Here is a 17,644-nt window from a genome sequence, read left to right on the forward strand (position 1 = left end):
TGGCTTTCCGTACTGTAAGTCTTACTCAAAAGAAAATTATTCTAAAACTAGTGATGTAAACTTAGACTAGATGCAACAAGCGTCAGCTATTAAGATTTGAGAGACGAGCTTCAACTTTCACCACAATGCCACAAACACATTTACACAAGCAACTTCTTGTAGCATCCTTCCTGTATTCTCTTAGACTGCCGCTATCAATACATTCTAATTATCAATTCCCAATTTACAAATGAACATCTAACACAGTTTCGTTCCTGGGGTTATTCTTATATTAAGTTACCTTTAGCAGTGCATTCTATTGACAAGATTTAAAATTAGAAATATTTACAACAGCAACTTGCCGTTCTTGTAATGTTGAAAATACCAGACAAAGTAGGGATTCCCATAAACGAAAAACATAAAATTAAGCAATTTCCTCAATTGTGTCGAAATTCGATGGGCTAAAAGGAGCGGAAATATTTCAAAATGTGAGTCTAAAAAAACAACTTTCGAAAATCACTTCTAGGCTACACGCAGTTCCGAAAAGACAGGTTAAAATCGTTTGTTTCTTCACTCGTGTTCTTTTTGATTCAAATTCTCGCCAAATTATTTACATAATTCTTCTTGTAATGTATTCCTTGATTCATTACCCTCAGGCATTTTTGATTTATTGAAAAATGTCCGCACCCAATGTAGTTATAAAAGCTCTAGTGAAACTCTGCATTGACTCACATTAGCACCCGTACTGGTAGAAAAAGGCAAACTGCTAATATAATCGATCGGATAACGATGATTAAGAAAAGAATTCTAATTTTTAGTAACAAATAAATAATATATTATATTTTATTTACATAAAATTCGTAGCTCATATCCCTAGGATTTTTTTGTTGCTGTTATCGACTCTTGTAAGGAGCATGTTAAATCTTTCACGTATACTTACTTTTATATACTGTAATATTAGTTGCCTGATAACTAGTATTATTTCCTTGAGTAATAACAAAAGCATAATCATTTTGGTTTGCGATTGGGACGGGCACTCTTCCACTTGGATGCGGAAGACACCGTTCTAAGTTTCACATTATTCGAGTAGCGAGCATAAATAGCTATCTCATAGAACATCGTATTTGCTATTCCCATCGCTATTCCAATCCGTGGCTGACATGATCTGCACATGCGGGTTCCCAGTGGATCGATGGCAACGGGATCTGCCGAAAGAGGCGTTTTTCTTGCCGACTATGATGAACGGTAAACAGCTATTCCCAATCGGGATTCAACCTGAATAAATTGGCAAGCTCCGATAAAGAAAACTACCCCTTATATCTTGCCCCAACAAAGAGCCTGAGAAGTATTATAAACCAATTAATTCTCCAACTAAACTTACAATGATTCATTTACACATCTAAATTACTTTCTAACCAAATTGATCTATATTGATGTAAAATTTGTACTTTTTAAATTGGTAAAATAATTTGTTCATCCTAGTGCTACTTCTTTTCTTTCTTTAGAATTTGCTTTACATCGCCCCGGCACAGAGAGGTCTTCAGGCGATGATGGCGTAGGAAAGGGCTGGGAGTGGGAAGGAAGCGGCCGTGGCCTTAATTAAGGTACAGCCCCAGGATTTGCATGGAGTGAAAATGGGAAACTACGGAAGACCATCTTCAGGGCTGCCGACAGTGAGGTTCGAACACACTATCTCCCGGATGTAAGCTCACAGCTGCGCGCCCCTAACCACACGGCCAACTCTCCCAGTGGTAGCGGTGCCTCATATCTGGAGATTCTGAGTGAGATTTCCGGCTTGTTCAAGTGTTTTAATCCGAATCTGTGGGTTGGAACGAGGTTCATTTCGCCCTGTGTTCCCATCTGAATTGCTACTGCTAACGCCGCACTAGTATTGAACAAGTGCGTGATATGATCCTGAATAACATACGATTGACTGTTGATGACGTGGCAAACCATATGCACTTTAGCCATGGTTCTGCATATGAAATCATGCATAACAGGCTTAACTTTCAGTCTGTTCGAGATGGGTTCCAAAACAACTCAATGAAGAGCAAAGCGCAATCGTGTGAGAATCAGTCAGCACCTACTGGACCGTCATGCTAACGAAAGAGAAACGTTTCTGAAACGGATCATCACTGAATATGAAACATGGGTTCACCACATCGAGCCAGTGAGCAAACGTCGGAGCATCGAATGGAAGCAACCGCTGTGGCAAAACATTGTCCCCGTATTGTGCTGAAAGTTTTCTATGAATTTCTGCACCTGGTACACCCTCAGACCACAAAAACGAGATTACGGAACGCTGTTCTTCTTTCCTACGCACAAAGAGTGGTGCGGCCACCTTTACGTCGCAACAGCGCAATCTGTACTGATCTTATAACGCTAAAACCTACCACAGTCGTAGACAACGGTGCCTTCTAGAGGCTGGTGAGCAGAAAATAACATAGAGCCAACCTAAAGACAATAAGAGCATCATTGCAGATACTTATTGACTTGCCCTCGTACTTATACTGTATGCACGCAACTGCCACTTGCCGGGACTAGCGAAGAACTGTCAGGGCAAACTCTCCTCTGTAGTGCACCACGGCGACACTGGATGGCCAGTCCATGAAGTTAATAACTCTACTACGTATTACGCCATGAATCTCTATTCGGGACGTTCAAAAAGTTATTTTTAAATACCTTTTAACGAACTATGCAGGATATCCTTTAAAATCAGCCTCCCCTTCTGGAGTAACAAATGGAGGTTGCGTTCACTCGGTCCCGAACCAGAAATAAGTACCAGGTTAATTCATGGCGACTGGGCGTAACGCTAACCACTCCTTCCCTCTTAGTTCCGTGTTATTCCTCCAAGGGCCTTCATAGTCTGTCCAGAAATGGCTATATTTTCTTTTAAAGGATCCCCTTTACAAGAATGCCGACATTCATGCCATTCCGCTCTTCAGTAATGTAGCAAGAGTAACAAGAATTCTAGAGGTTCTGACAGGCCGTACTACTAATGTTTATGCAAATCTTGTAGCATGACCGTTGCGCAGGCTACAGTATATATGTTACTCACCAATGCTTTTGCAGATGTGCCAGTGCCCTCTTTCTTTAAAAGTTTCTGACGAAAAGAGTGTATTGCTCAACATTATTTGAGTTGATTCCATTACATGTTCCTCATCGCAGTATACTAGGCAAAGATATATTTTTCATCTGCCTAAAGTGAGAACTGTGGCTCGGGCTAACTCATGACTTCTGAGGGCACTAACATCACTGAATGAGGTGGGTGAATCGGTGGACCTTTTCCACTCACCCCCGTCTAAAATCAGACATGCCCTAACGACCTCATGAATGTAAGGCCCTCTCTGTAAAATATGTGTATGTAAATGTTTCTAGATGTAGTTTAATAATAGTGTCAATTATTTAAGGAGATTAAGTTGTATTTATTTATTTATTTTATTTATTTATTTATTTATTTATTTATTTATTTATTTATTTATTTATTTATTTATTTATTTATTTATTTATTTATTTATTTATTTATTTATTTATTTATTTATTTATTTATTTATTTATTTATTTATTTATTTATTTATTTATTTATTTATTTATTTATTTATTTATTTATTTATTTATTTATTTAAGGTATTGTAAATATGCATATATATATAGAGAGAGAGGTCTCTAGATTTAGTTTGACTTGGTTATTATTTTAGGAAGTTAATGTTATTTATTTGAGGTGTATTTGTTTATATCGTTTTATTGAATCATCTTTAATTGGGCAAATAACCTGTTGATGATAAATAAATATATCTACTCGTATCTATCTATCCATCTATCAGCAATACCATTTTATAAGGAGCAGTCGATAAGAGGTGTCACCTGCCAGAAAGTACCGTATAGTAGCACATTTAGCACCACAAAAGAAATCACTAGAAGGTATTTATCTCACTGGGTGATCAGACGGTCAATTCAATTCTTGAAAAAGCTTGTGGGCAGTCGACAGAAACAAATCTGTATCTAGTAACATACGTCATCGTCCGATGCAAGCCGATGTTCACGAATGTATTTCTTCAGCTCCCCATGGATGTGAAAATCGCATGTGGGGAGATATGGATTGCAGGGAGTTTGTTGAAGAGGTTCCTCACCCACATCTCTGAAGCGTATTCCTCACATAGTTTGCAATTTGGGGGCGGGCATTATCATTAAGAAGGATATCGGCCTTAGATAGTACGTGCGGGTGCTGTGACCGTATGGTGTGCCTCAGTTTCTACAACGTGTCTCCATAGCGCTATGCATTGATTCCTGCCCCATGCACGAGGTAAAAGAAGACAAACATTTGCATCGGACTACGACCTGCGTGAGTGGGTACAGATGTGGTTAAATCGACAGCCCGCCAGCTTTTTGAAGAAAGGGATCGACTGTCTCATCATCCAATTCTGGTGATAAATTTTGAGGTACGAAATATTGTAATATACTTTTTGGTAGGTGATCCGTTTTTATTGACATAAATATGTCTTATAGCTGGGGATCATCTGACAATTTGTGTAATGTGACGCGACGAATGTGTTACGAAATTGTAAACATAGCAACCGTCCAGGCAGTGATGGATGGGTGGTCAGACATTGTTACCTAGCAACCGTGCAGGCTATGTCTTATGGCGGTTTGCTATCTGAAATTAACAACTTTTGATGAATGACCTTGACCGAGAGACATATTTATGATCATTTGAATTTTGCAGATGGAAAAATGGTTCCCTTTTTTACTGCCGTTTAGGTACATTCATTCATTTCCCAAAGACAATGACATGTCAATACAACCAGTCATCTCAACCTTGAGTCACTCTTTTCATCGTCACGTAATATCTGAATCCCGTTTTTTTTTTCTTGTTCTCTTCCAAGTACTTTTTCGGGCCTTTTCCTTTCATCCTTAGTACTTTGCCTTCAAATATACTGTTCATGAAGGTGGTGTATCTAATGCTATGTACTGTAAATTTGAATGTCCTCATTTTCATTTCTTTAACAGTTTCCTGCTCCCCTTCGATTTCTTTTAGTACTTCCAAATCTGTTTTTCTTTCAGTCCAGCTCGTTCCTGACGTCTTCCGCTATACCCACATCTCAGTTGGCTAAGACGAGTCTTTTCCTGTCTTCCCAATGACCACCTCCATACAGCAGGGTACTTATCAGTTGGTCGTGTGGAAGACAGTGGGTTCGAACCTCACTGTCGGTAGACCTGAAAATGGTTTTCCTTGGTTTCCCATGTCCACACCAGGCAAACGTTGGTACTGCCGCTATGTTCTCACTCCTAGCCTTTTCCTATCCCATCGTCACCAAAATACCGATCTGTTTTTGCGACGTAAAGCAAATTGTAAAAAAAAAAAAGAAGAAAAGGCAGAATATTTTCCTTTTCCATAAATGCATGTTCGGCCATGGCTATTAAAATTTGACCAAGATTGAGTACATAATTTTATAAGGTATTGCTTATGACGATATATGGATATTTAAGATTTCTCATTATGCGTAATTTTCAAAATAGTATGTAAACATATTATATTGTGGTAAGTTGCCTTGTTTTCTACCAGTACAAAAATATTTAAAAGTCTCTTTCCGCAAGGAGAGTAAAACGTCCTCTGACGTAAGCGGCTGGCTGTGACGTCACGATCCAGTACCGCATCCAGCTCTACTAGCCATTGTGCATCAGCTGTTACTAAAAGCCGAATGTTTATTACTCGTGATCGTGAATAACTTCAAAATGACATAAGAAGGGTTCAAAAAAATCACAGTCGGACAATCTACCATGTGTAGATGCCATCATTCTTGAAAAATGGTGACTGTTTTGTGGTAGTAGAAGTACGCGGATCAAAAGCAGCTTGGTAAATGACATCTTGTATATACGTGCAATGTACTGTAACTCATGGTATTGGAACAACAATGAACATGGAGAGAAATCACTTAAACCACCTCTGCCATTTACTTCCAGATTGATTCCCATAATAGAGAATAACATTACATTTTCAGGCTTTCACCATTACTTAAGTAAAAAATTGGACTTCAGCACTAACATAAAAATATAGCTAGCATTGCAGTACTATAGTTGTATAACCTATCATTCCTGAAAATTATAGATTTATGGTTGCGGCAACTGGCCTCCCACTTCCGAGACCCATGAAAAAGAAACATTAAATGTCTACTTCATTTTTCTACACATATATTGAACAATACACCAGCCTATATTCATGTTAGAGTGATGACAGATGAAATTATGGTTACCGTGCTTTAGGTTATGTTCAAGTGAAGCGATGAAGTGGAAAATGCATAGTAAAATGCAAAATATGTCCTGAGCACAAGGTCAGATCCAAAAAATATACAGTCACACTAATTCTGGATGAGGAACAGTGCTGCATAGAATGTAGACTGTGCTGCATCCTCTGATTAGTAAATAAACTTAGCAAACATTACATCTAGTACTACAAACTTTTAAAGTATTCTGCTAATGAGTAGACCCTTTGAGTGGCTCAGACGGTTGAGACGCTGGCCTTCTGACCCCAACTTGGCAAACTCGATCCTGGCTCAGTTCGGTGGTATTTGAATGCCTTAAAATATATCAGCCTCCTGTCGATAATCCTGCGGACTACATTCCGGCACCTCGGCATCTCCGAAAAGCGTAAAAATAGTTAGTGGGACGTAAAGCCAATAACATTAATTGCATTTAGTTTTCCACAAGCTGAGCATATCAAGCAAGAACACTGTCTTGGTGAAATTTTAGTCACTCAGTATAGGAATGTTTTGGGATGCTGTGATTTTTACCCTTCGGTTTATTGACTTGGCATGTATAACCTAAAACTTAGGCTAAGTTTGGACAATATTTTAAACACCAACATCACTACTATATATAGTACCAGTAATGTATTTTCACTGCAGTGTGCAATTATGCAGTTGTGTTATTTATTTAATTATTATTATAATTATTACCTCTGAGCATTGTTAGCTTATAAGACTGAGACCACCCCAGCCGACAAGAATTGGTTTTGTAGAGATATGCATTTGTTAAATTCACGTTGTTTTCTTTCAGGATGTACACGACTACCCTTTGTTATATTATAGAGTTTATTTCACAAGTTGCTTTACGTCGCACGGATACAGATAAGTCTTATGGCGACGAAGGGAGAGGAAAGGGACAGGAGTCGGAAGGAAGCGACCGTGGCCTTAATTAAGGTACAGCCCCAGCATTTGCCTATTGTGAAAATGGGAAACCACGGAAAACCATCCTCAGGGCTGCCGACAGTGGGGTTCGAACCCACTATCTCCCGATTACTGGATACTGACCGCACTTAAGTGACTGCAGCTATCGAGCTCGGTATAGCGTACTAGCAGTAGCCTAAATGTGTTTACAAATGTAAGCTCTTCAATAAAGAAATAAAAGAATAACTGTCGCATGCCAAGATAAACGTGTATAATTAGAGCCGTCAATTTGGGTCATAAACTCTTTGATTTATTACGAGTGTTTTGATATGGATCACCCGAAACTTGGGTTAGGTTTGGAGAATACTTAGGGGCTGCCTGGCCGAGGCGGTAAAGGCGTGCTCGGCTCGCCCGGAAGGACGTGGGTTCGAATCCCCGTCAGGAAGTCGTAAAATTTAAGAAATGAGACTTCCACTTCCGGAGGTGCATATGGCCCTGAGGTTCACTCAGCCTACACCAAAAATGAGTACCAGGTTAATTCCTGGGGGCAAAGGCGGCCGGGCGTAGAGTTAACCACTCTACCCCATCAAGTGCCGAGGTTACGGATAGTGGAAGCCTTTACCTTCCACCGCTCCAAGGGCCTTCATGGCCTGTACGGAGATGACTTTGACTTTGAATTTTGGAGAATACTTTAATAATCAGCATTAATGTGTGGACTTTTTATTACTTCCAGATTCTAAGATGTAATAGATGCATTTAATTAAAGCATCATATATTTAACTCTAAACTTGTACCATTGGAATAGCACTCATGGAAATGTGATTATAAGTTCAAACAAATTCACCTTTCATTAAAATGACCTTCACAGCAATGAACTATATACTTTTCCGAAATATCACCGACTTTTCTCCGGCTTGCCAAAATCCATTTCCTCCGTGTTTTACGGCCCTTTGCCACATTAATATATATTTTCGTGGTGGTATGCGATCTTTAGTGCACATCGGAATTATACACCATTTATAAATATTTTGCCTCACTGTCTGCGCAAGATTCTTTTGAAGTCCAAATTATAACACTCACATTATTATACAATGTATAGACATCGATTTTAACTATACCAGACACTAGCATAAAGTAGAAATACGTGAAGTGTATCGTGTTTGTCACAGCACACTATGTGTTATTTCGTCTGCTAATACGGCCAACCTGTACGATGACGTCAGACCAATGAGATCGCGTACTTGCGTCACGTGACATTTTCATACTTTAATTTGGATTTTTACCGTATTTGGGGTTATTATTTTTAAATTCTGACCTCATTCCTGAATTCTGCATAAAATTTTGAATCAGTTTAGCACACTTTTAATAAGAACCCCGGATCATGCACATTCCCTATTATAAATCCAGTGTTAAGCCTGGCTGAGTAGCTCAGACGGTTGAGGCGCTAGCCTTCTGACCCCAACTTAGCAGGTTCGATCCTGGTTCAGTCCGGTGGTATTTAAATGTGCTCAAATACGTCAGCCTCATGTCGGTAGATTTACTAGCACGTAAAACAACTCATGCAGGACCAAATTCAGGCACCTCGGCGTCTCCAAAAAACCGTAAAAGTAGTTAGTAGGACGTAAAGCAATGTTAAACTTGCATTCAATTGGTATTGAGTTCAACAGGCCGTGAATATCAGAACTGGATTCCATTGGATTGGATTGGATTGGATTGGATTGGATTGGATTGGATTGGATTGGATTGGATTGGATTGGATTGGATTGGATTGGATTGGATTGGATTGGATTGGATTGGATTGGAATCTATAATTCTTAATCAGAATGATCAATACATGTGACGGTAGATCACAGTTATCTCTTTAAAAAGACCAGAATTTTCTTCTGGTGTCACCTTCTTGCAAAATTAAATAGACTGAAAAACGTAAAGGGGTTATGAAATAAAAAGGAGGAAGCCTGATGGATGGTTAATGAAATTAGTGTTGGACCAAAGCAGGCAGGAAATTTCATTGCAAATTTATTTAGTTAGTGCCGTGAGCAATCCGTCTTTCGTTTAAAATGCTTGCAAAATAACTGGGCACTTAAGGATGGAAAAATGTGTTTAAAAGCGACAGGAAATTAGATGAATACTCATTTCCGGGCACTGTGTTCAGCTTCCTGTTCAGTGAAGACCAAGCGGTCTTTAAAGGAGAAAATAAAATAAGGGAATACACTGAAGAGTAGTATTGGTAATAGCACAGCTAATATTGCTTATATCAGGGCGGTTTTTTCCTGTGAATTGCATTGTATTTATCTATTTCTCTAGCTACTGATCTATACTACTACTCATATCCTTGTTGAATCTGTTATTTGAGAAACCAGATATGTCCATTTTCAGTCCAAGTTAGTTACATGCACAAATATGTTTACATGCTGTGTGCCTCCATGGCTCAGGCGGCAGTGCACCGGCCTCTCATCGCTGGGTTCTATGGTTCAAATGCACGTCACTTCATGTGAGATTTGTGCTGGACAAAGCGGAGGCGGGACAGGTGTTTCTCCGTGTACTCCGGTTTTCCCTGTCATATTTTATTCCAGCAACACTCTCCAATATCATTTCATTTCATCTGTCAGTCATTAATAATTGCCCCCAGAAGAGTGCGACAGGCATCCTCACTTTGTACTAGCGCCTAACATGCAGGAGCCGTCGTCGGCTAAGTTAGTGCACGATCGTCGTGGCAGGATATTTAAACACACCCTCCCTCTGCTTGATCCTTTCAAAAAAAGGATTTTCACTTTCCTCGAGCTCAGAGTGTATTGTGAACAGAATTACAGGTTCAGTGATATCATTGAACATTGCAAGTTATAAACTTTTTTATAATCCATTTTATGTAGAATTTTAAGTTTAGCCTTAAATTATGTCTACCGCTTTAATTTTAACGTTAATGTTAAGTATAGCACGGCTGAAGATGCCTACATAATAGGCGAAACATGTCCCGATATTTTAGCATGTAACTTTGATTTTGATTTTTAATAAATCGCAAAGTGTATTGAAAAGGTGGACTTCTACGAAACAATTATTTCATGAGCTTATAATTGAATAACTTACTGTAAATGCCATTGCGTGCCCAGTTTATAATCAGTTCTGATGCTACCTGGTATGGATTAATTATTTCTAACATCTTAAAGAGAAAATAAGTGGCTAATATTGTTATGAAAGACATACTGTACCCGCTCATTGCCTGAGTCCCAACCAGCATTTATCTCAGGGAGTGTTACGGTCCGAATCCATCGCAACTAATACTCAATAAAAAAAATATTTTGAGATATAAGATCTGAAACTAAATGTAAGGGCGCCATCCAATCAGTACTACAGGGTTGAACGGGACACACTAATTTTTAACTTTAAGGCCCATCATAAAACACACAAATTATATATATATATTCAGATCAAAGGGAAATTATGAAGGCTCCATCCTAGGGATGGGGACGGATATTTAAACGGTCACCAAGGGTTTACTATTCTACAAGAACAAGAACCTGGAACTGTTTCCTTGCAAATGCTAAAGGAGCATTTCATTTAAGTAAACAAATTAAATTTTACACACAACAAAATCTGTTGACCCTTGATTTGCCGGTAATTTGGCAAATTATTCCTGAAAAATGATTACATGATATTTATCACTTTTGACCACCCTTCCATTTGGGTGGTAGAACCGTTGATATCTGAAGGTATCAGATTTACCTTCGTTAACACCATGACCCTATTTGGTCATGGACCAATTACCTGTTGGCTAAGTGGGCGCGATCACATGGACTATGTTATCGCCTCCACTTTGATTGAGATGAGACCAACCCAGGAAACTACAAACTCTCCCCGGGTTCCTAACCAAGATATGCTAATCGTTAGTTGAAGGAATACGACAAAGGGACTCTAACCTAATGGTCCAGATGTAGGGATTTGCCTTCATTTTACACATATTAACTAAACTTATTATTTACAACCAATTGACATTATTACGTTAATTCGCCAGCTGACTTCCCTGGTATCATCCATCATCATCATCCGAAATAATAAGAACAATAAATAAAATAAAAAATATTTTATTTATTATTATTATTATTATTATTATTATTATTATTATTATTATTATTATTATTATTATTATTATTATTATTTGTGGAGATCATGATTATCGTAACCCGTAATCATCCTCGGAATGATATTTCAACTTTTCGCGATTTTTATTTTCATCTGAAATAAATAAAAGTAGCTTCTTTGATTATTCTTCTTCTCCTTCTTCAAATATTCCCATCATCATTATTATTATTATTATTATTATTAGTTAAAAATCTCAAATTTTTCATTTCAACTCCCAACATCATTGTTATGTCCAAAATATAAAAAAATTAATTCTTCTTAAAAAAGTAGTTTCTTTGATTATTCTTCTTCTCCTTCTTCAAACATTCTCATTATTATTATTATTATTATTATTATTATTATTATTATTATTATTATTATTATTACTATTAGTTAAAAATCTCAAATTTTTCATTTCAACTCCCAACATCATCATTATGTCCAAAATATAAAAAGTAAATTCTTCTTCAAAAAAAAGTAATTTTTTATATATTTATTATTATTAATTTAAAAAATTAATTTCGCCTGTTACACGGTAGTCCACTCTTAATATGTTTAACGCATAACCCCTTTCACAATTCCGATTTATTTTGGCACTAATCAATCCAGATATGATTTACTTGGAATATTATTATTATTATTATTATTATTATTATTATTATTATTATTATTATTATTATTATTATTATTATTATTATTATTTCGAGAATCTTTATTTTTATTCCCCATCTTTATAATTTAGTCACGTACGTTCTCTCCCAAACAGAAATCACCAAGATCCGAATTCACATCGGTCGGGACATAATAGTGTTCGAACCTGCAACCTTATTTTCGTACTGTCGTTAATTCATGGAGACCATATGCTCCTAAGACTATTCTCAAATCCCATAACACCTCGCAGTTGGGCAAATACCTCCAATCTCTGCAAGTGTTAAATTATTCCTTCCCTTTCCATTTTGAAGTCCATTTATCCATCGGAACTCTTCAAAACATTTTCACTAATTAACCCTCGGTGTGTGGACTCTATTCTGCCACTCAATACACCGGTATAGAAATACAACCTCTATGCAAGCCTTGAGATCCATCTATTTCTTCATCAACATCAGTACAATTCACTTTCATTTCGGGCCGGATTTCTGTCCCACAAAACTCCAAATCTCCACCTTTGGCTCAAATCACTCTGGGCCTCAGACATAGCGTGACCATATTATAAAAGTACCTATCTCGTTTCTACCAAATTATTTTATGATTATTATGGAGTCCAAAAACATTAAATCAAAAATTAGTGTTAAAACCGGATTCACTGCACAAATTATAATTATTTACGACACATGCGATCTCCACATTTAAATTACTTTAATTTGCAATCATTCTTTCCAACTAGGCCCGTGCCTTTTTTCTCAAAGATTATTATTAAATACGCCTTTACACATTTCCAAATTTTAATGTACTACTTCGACACTTGTACAGATTATTATTATTTTGTCCACTGGCGAACTTCGCGATATTTACAAACAAATCAACGGACTTCATTCCGTCCCACAACAATTTAAATCACTTGGCAATCCTACCTCTGGATTATCTTAACAACATGCCTTAATATCTATAAAAGTTCCGATAACGGAAAAACACTTTGGAAGCACTTCTAAATGAATATTAACATTATCTTTACGTGAAACGTGCTCCATAACATATCAAACAACTCAAGCACTTGAATGAACAACTCAACCCTACTATACTCTATTTAATAATCAAAATTATGATGAGTGCTCGATCTAATCATGTACATATTAATTTGTCCCTTTGTCTATCTATCTTTGAATTTATACGAGCCGGAAACGGCTCGTTTCACAATCAAGTTACCATGATAAAATGATATGATTTCCTCCCCCTAACGATAGCAATCTACAAATATTTTAAAAGGTTACTCATCTCTGCCATTGTAGTCTGCTAAAACCGGACGAGAAGCACAGGCCCCGTCCAGTCTTTAGCCCTGCATTCCACTGGTATTCATGCCAGCTTGAAGAATTAATCCTTGGACCTTTTCAACTTTACACATTTTGAATAAAAACAAATAAATTAACTGTTGCACTTTGGAATAATTTCCACCCTAAATTCTACTCACAAATTTTACACTCTCGGCCTTGTATCTAGCCCACTTAATGTAGATACACATTCTTCATTCCTTTCCCGGACACTAGGAACATGGGATACCTCGGGATTCCCTTTACAACGGCCCGTGCGCGCACTTGAATTTCCCGTCTCACGTTCGTGTAGCTGACCAGGTATCAGTTTATAATCGACTGTTTACTAGGTGACATAAACACTCGTGACCGTTCTCATGTAACGCACTTCCTAATCTGTTGGTAGAATCTCACACTCCGTAAGTTATGCTTTACTGAGTCCTGTCTATTTGAAACACTTCATACTAGTATACTGCTCAAGACTGTAATATGAGCTACATCACGTCATGAATCACTGTACTATGTAACAATATAATACTTCGTACCCTACTCCACGAGTAAGTACACACTCGCACCCCTGGCGTAATCACGGCTCGAACAAAATATCAGAAGTTGTCACGCACCCCTGGCGTGGTGACCGCTCGAACGCTTTGTCAAAAGTAGTTGTCAGTCCTTGTCCACGACCTCATATTTATACTTGTATCCCCTCTCTTCCGAGTTCACCGGAGTTCATCTTGGGACGCGCAGTCCCGATATCTTCATACGACACTTTGTGGTTCGGCCCGTGGCTTAAATATGTGATCCAATGATGTAATTATGTTCTCAAAGGCTCTATACCAATTCTCAACTATTATCGTTCGCTGGTAATGGATATATTTGCGAATTTAGCTGCCGTATCCCTGCTCGGGGCTTCGCGCTCTATTGTGGCGTCCTTTGCCTTCAGCCAATCAACGAATAGCGTCCATGAATTCTCAGAATTACACCATGCAATCTCCCGCAATTATTAACTTTTTATAAGTTTTATGATATACTAAGGCTCCTAAATTCCACTTTATTCTGAATTGATAATTCACTTCCTTCTATCAGTTTAATCCACGGAGTTAGCCTCGCTTGTGCTTCTTACAATACGAAGTTGTCGCCTTGCTTTGGTCAAGTGAATTTTTCCATTGGTCCACCTAAACCACGTGACCGGGAAGGCTCATATTTTTTTCTTCCAGTGCCAACCCCGCGTTCAACTCCCGCTAGTTACATGGAGATACCCGGCCATCATTTCTCAGAAATTTGCACCCGGCTCTCTGCGCTCTTTCCACTACCTAGACTGCCCGGGGCTATGAAAACTTTCCGCAACTAGTCAACAACTCGTGCCTTTCTCTTTCCCCTTCGTCACAATTTCTGAGAAGTCTAATTCTGCCGTTCATTGTGTTGGTTAATCTCAGTGGAGACAATATTCTGTGCATGTTTCACCATACCATCTCGGCCTGGCCTGTTCTTACTGTATGTACAGTACGATCTTCTTGATTCTGAAAATGAAATATATATTCCTCCATAACTAATTATAATTGCATGACGCTTATCACACCCCCACCAGGGCGCAATACATCTACTTAAAACTATTCGTATTGTCATATCATTATGATGGAGGCCCATATAAAATCTTAGATGCAGAAGTCACATGTAAACATCACTACTTCACCTGAATGTTTACTCTTAAAATAACGATTAAATTTTGTATAATTAAAGGATACTGGGCACACCTAGTTATTCACGATTTCTTTAGAATTGAGTAATACTCTAGCTTAATTAAAAATACCACTCCAATATTCTCAAAAAGAAAATACTCAGGTCCATGTTTTAACAAATTTCATCTGACTGCCGCAAGATATAGATTACAGATTGAGAAAAAGCAACTTCTCGCACGGGATCTTCGGGAAAATATACTCTGGAAGAAAGGAAGGAAAGTTTTGTAGATGTACCGGTTGAACATACTGGGTACACGAAGTTATTCATGGCTATTTTAGAATTAAGTAACACATTAGCTTAATTAATCATTTCACTCCAAGATTCTCAAAGAATCAGAGGTGAAAGGAACTTGTGACGACACGATGCGTTCGGCACTATGAGGTGAGTGACAGCGAATACAGCCGATGACGGCTCCTGAGTGTCAGTCGCTAGACGGAAGTGGCATCGGCAGCCGACACAGTTCCTATCCCCGCCGATAGATAGGGACTTCCTTCACTGTATTCTTGACGTGGTTGAAACTGAAAATAGGCTGTTGATATGCACTTACATGTTGTAGAGATAAAGGACACATTCCCGCCTAATCGTAAGTGTCGTGTTTTTTTAGAAATAACACAAGTTCGGGATACGAGTTATTTCTCTATTAAAATTTTGTGGTGCCAATAATATGAACTAGTGACATTTAACATATGGTCCAGGCATAAGTCAACTCTGTTTGTAGTTTTTCATCGAGTAAGAGAATGTTGCTCTGGAAATTGAAGCTAACAAAAAGGAAAAGGGCAGAAACAAGATAGAATCGAACATTGATAGTCTTGTAAGTCCGGCTGTCTACACTTCCTTCCTATTAAAGCATACCCGGAAAGTAATTTGCCAATTAGTGTCAAAAGAATCAAACATGTGAAGAAGTTACCCCCATGACGATGAAATTAAAGCTTCATTAACAACTTATTATGTTCACCTCTGTTAATTGGGAGGCTGCACCAGGAAAATAGACATTCGAGATATTCTGCTGATCTACCGTTTACATAGATGATGCACCCGAGTAAATTTAATCGACACATTGTTAAGGGACAAATATATTAGGAACTCCTCAAAATTTTTACATTAATTTTGTGATATGAAGAACGATTTACACACATAACTTAATTCCTAGATTTAAATGTGGCTCTGTAATGTAATTTAATGTCCAACCTTTGTCCCTTTTCTTTACGGGGACGGGTATGAAGTGAGATAAACCTTCATAGCGAGCTTTTACGACCGGATGCCCCTCCTGACGTCAACCTCATCAGAGGAGTTAATGAGATGAAATGAAGACCTGATATATGATATTATAATGGTGAGTGTGAAATGTGATTCCAGCACGTATCCTACTATCGAAGGACACCAAGGGATCTGCTCAAGGGTTTACGTCTCCAATCGACGAACGAATCACCATCAACAGTGTCATATGCCCTCACTTTATAAGAGTACTGCAGAGAGGTTTGGGATTTAATCCAGGCTTGTGGCGCGCAATCTAGTTATTAGGAATTGTGCACCACCACATCCCCTACCCTGCCGGCTAACAATCTAATGGTGAATTTTTTTCTACTAACAGGACTCGAACCGGTTAACCACGGTGTCAGACTAATTATATACTTCACGCCTTAACCACAATGGCCACCAGGCGGGCAAATTTGACACAGTAATGTACTTAAGTACGAGGGTCGAGTCATAAGTCACGGCAACTATTTCTTTTTCTCGCGAACAGGAGACAACACGGAAAATCTAGGATATGCATTTGGAAATATAGGGCACGTAATTATGCATAGTACCTTAAGACATATTCTGACTTCAGGAGATTCTCGTAGGAAAGTGACAGAACACAGGCCATTGGTAAACATTGTTTTATTATGGTACAGACAACATATACACAAGACTACGTACAAAGAACAGGCCTCCACTGGTTAAAGACTTTCGAAATAATCGCCCAAGGCTTCCACTGTGCGTTGCCAGCGGTGGAGCAGGCGCTGAATACCATTCGCTGCGTGTGTATCGCTAAAGTGTGACACCTCCCTCCGAAATGCTGTTACGATGTCCTCTTTGTTAGCAAACCGTTGTCCACCTAATGGCTTCTTGACTTTGAGGATTAGATCATAGTCACATGGGCTCAGATCAGGCGAATAAGGCGGGTGTGGAAGAACCTCCCATCGCCACCGTTGTAAGCGAAGCTGAACGATGGCAGTTGATACTCTACCCCGTTTGAACGTCTCCACCCACCTCGCCACTGTTCTACAGGGTATCGCATACTCCCCGCATCTGCATGGCATTGACATGCATTTCTGCCGCGGAGAACTGCTATTTTAATATACGATCGTTGCTCCTGCTTGTTGACTTCCATTTTGTGACGCTCTCACTCACACACTGAACTTGGGGGCATGCTTAGACCCACACTGTTGTTTATATACACCATCTAGTGGCATCATACGCAAGTACACACCGTACGTTTCCAAATGCATATATTAGATTTTCCGTGTTGTTTCCTGTTCGTGTTGCCGTGACGGATGACTCGACCTACGTACTTGTAAGAATTAGACAGAAAATAAATTAATTTCGCTTGCTTTTGGTAGAAAGAGTTTTGAGGGCCTAAAACGAACCGTTTTGGAGATATTGGCAACAGACTACCCCGCTCTAGGAATTGGATGAAGA

This window comes from Anabrus simplex, chromosome 1 (genome assembly GCF_040414725.1).
Source record: "Anabrus simplex isolate iqAnaSimp1 chromosome 1, ASM4041472v1, whole genome shotgun sequence".
Classification (NCBI taxonomy): Eukaryota; Metazoa; Arthropoda; class Insecta; order Orthoptera; family Tettigoniidae; genus Anabrus; species Anabrus simplex.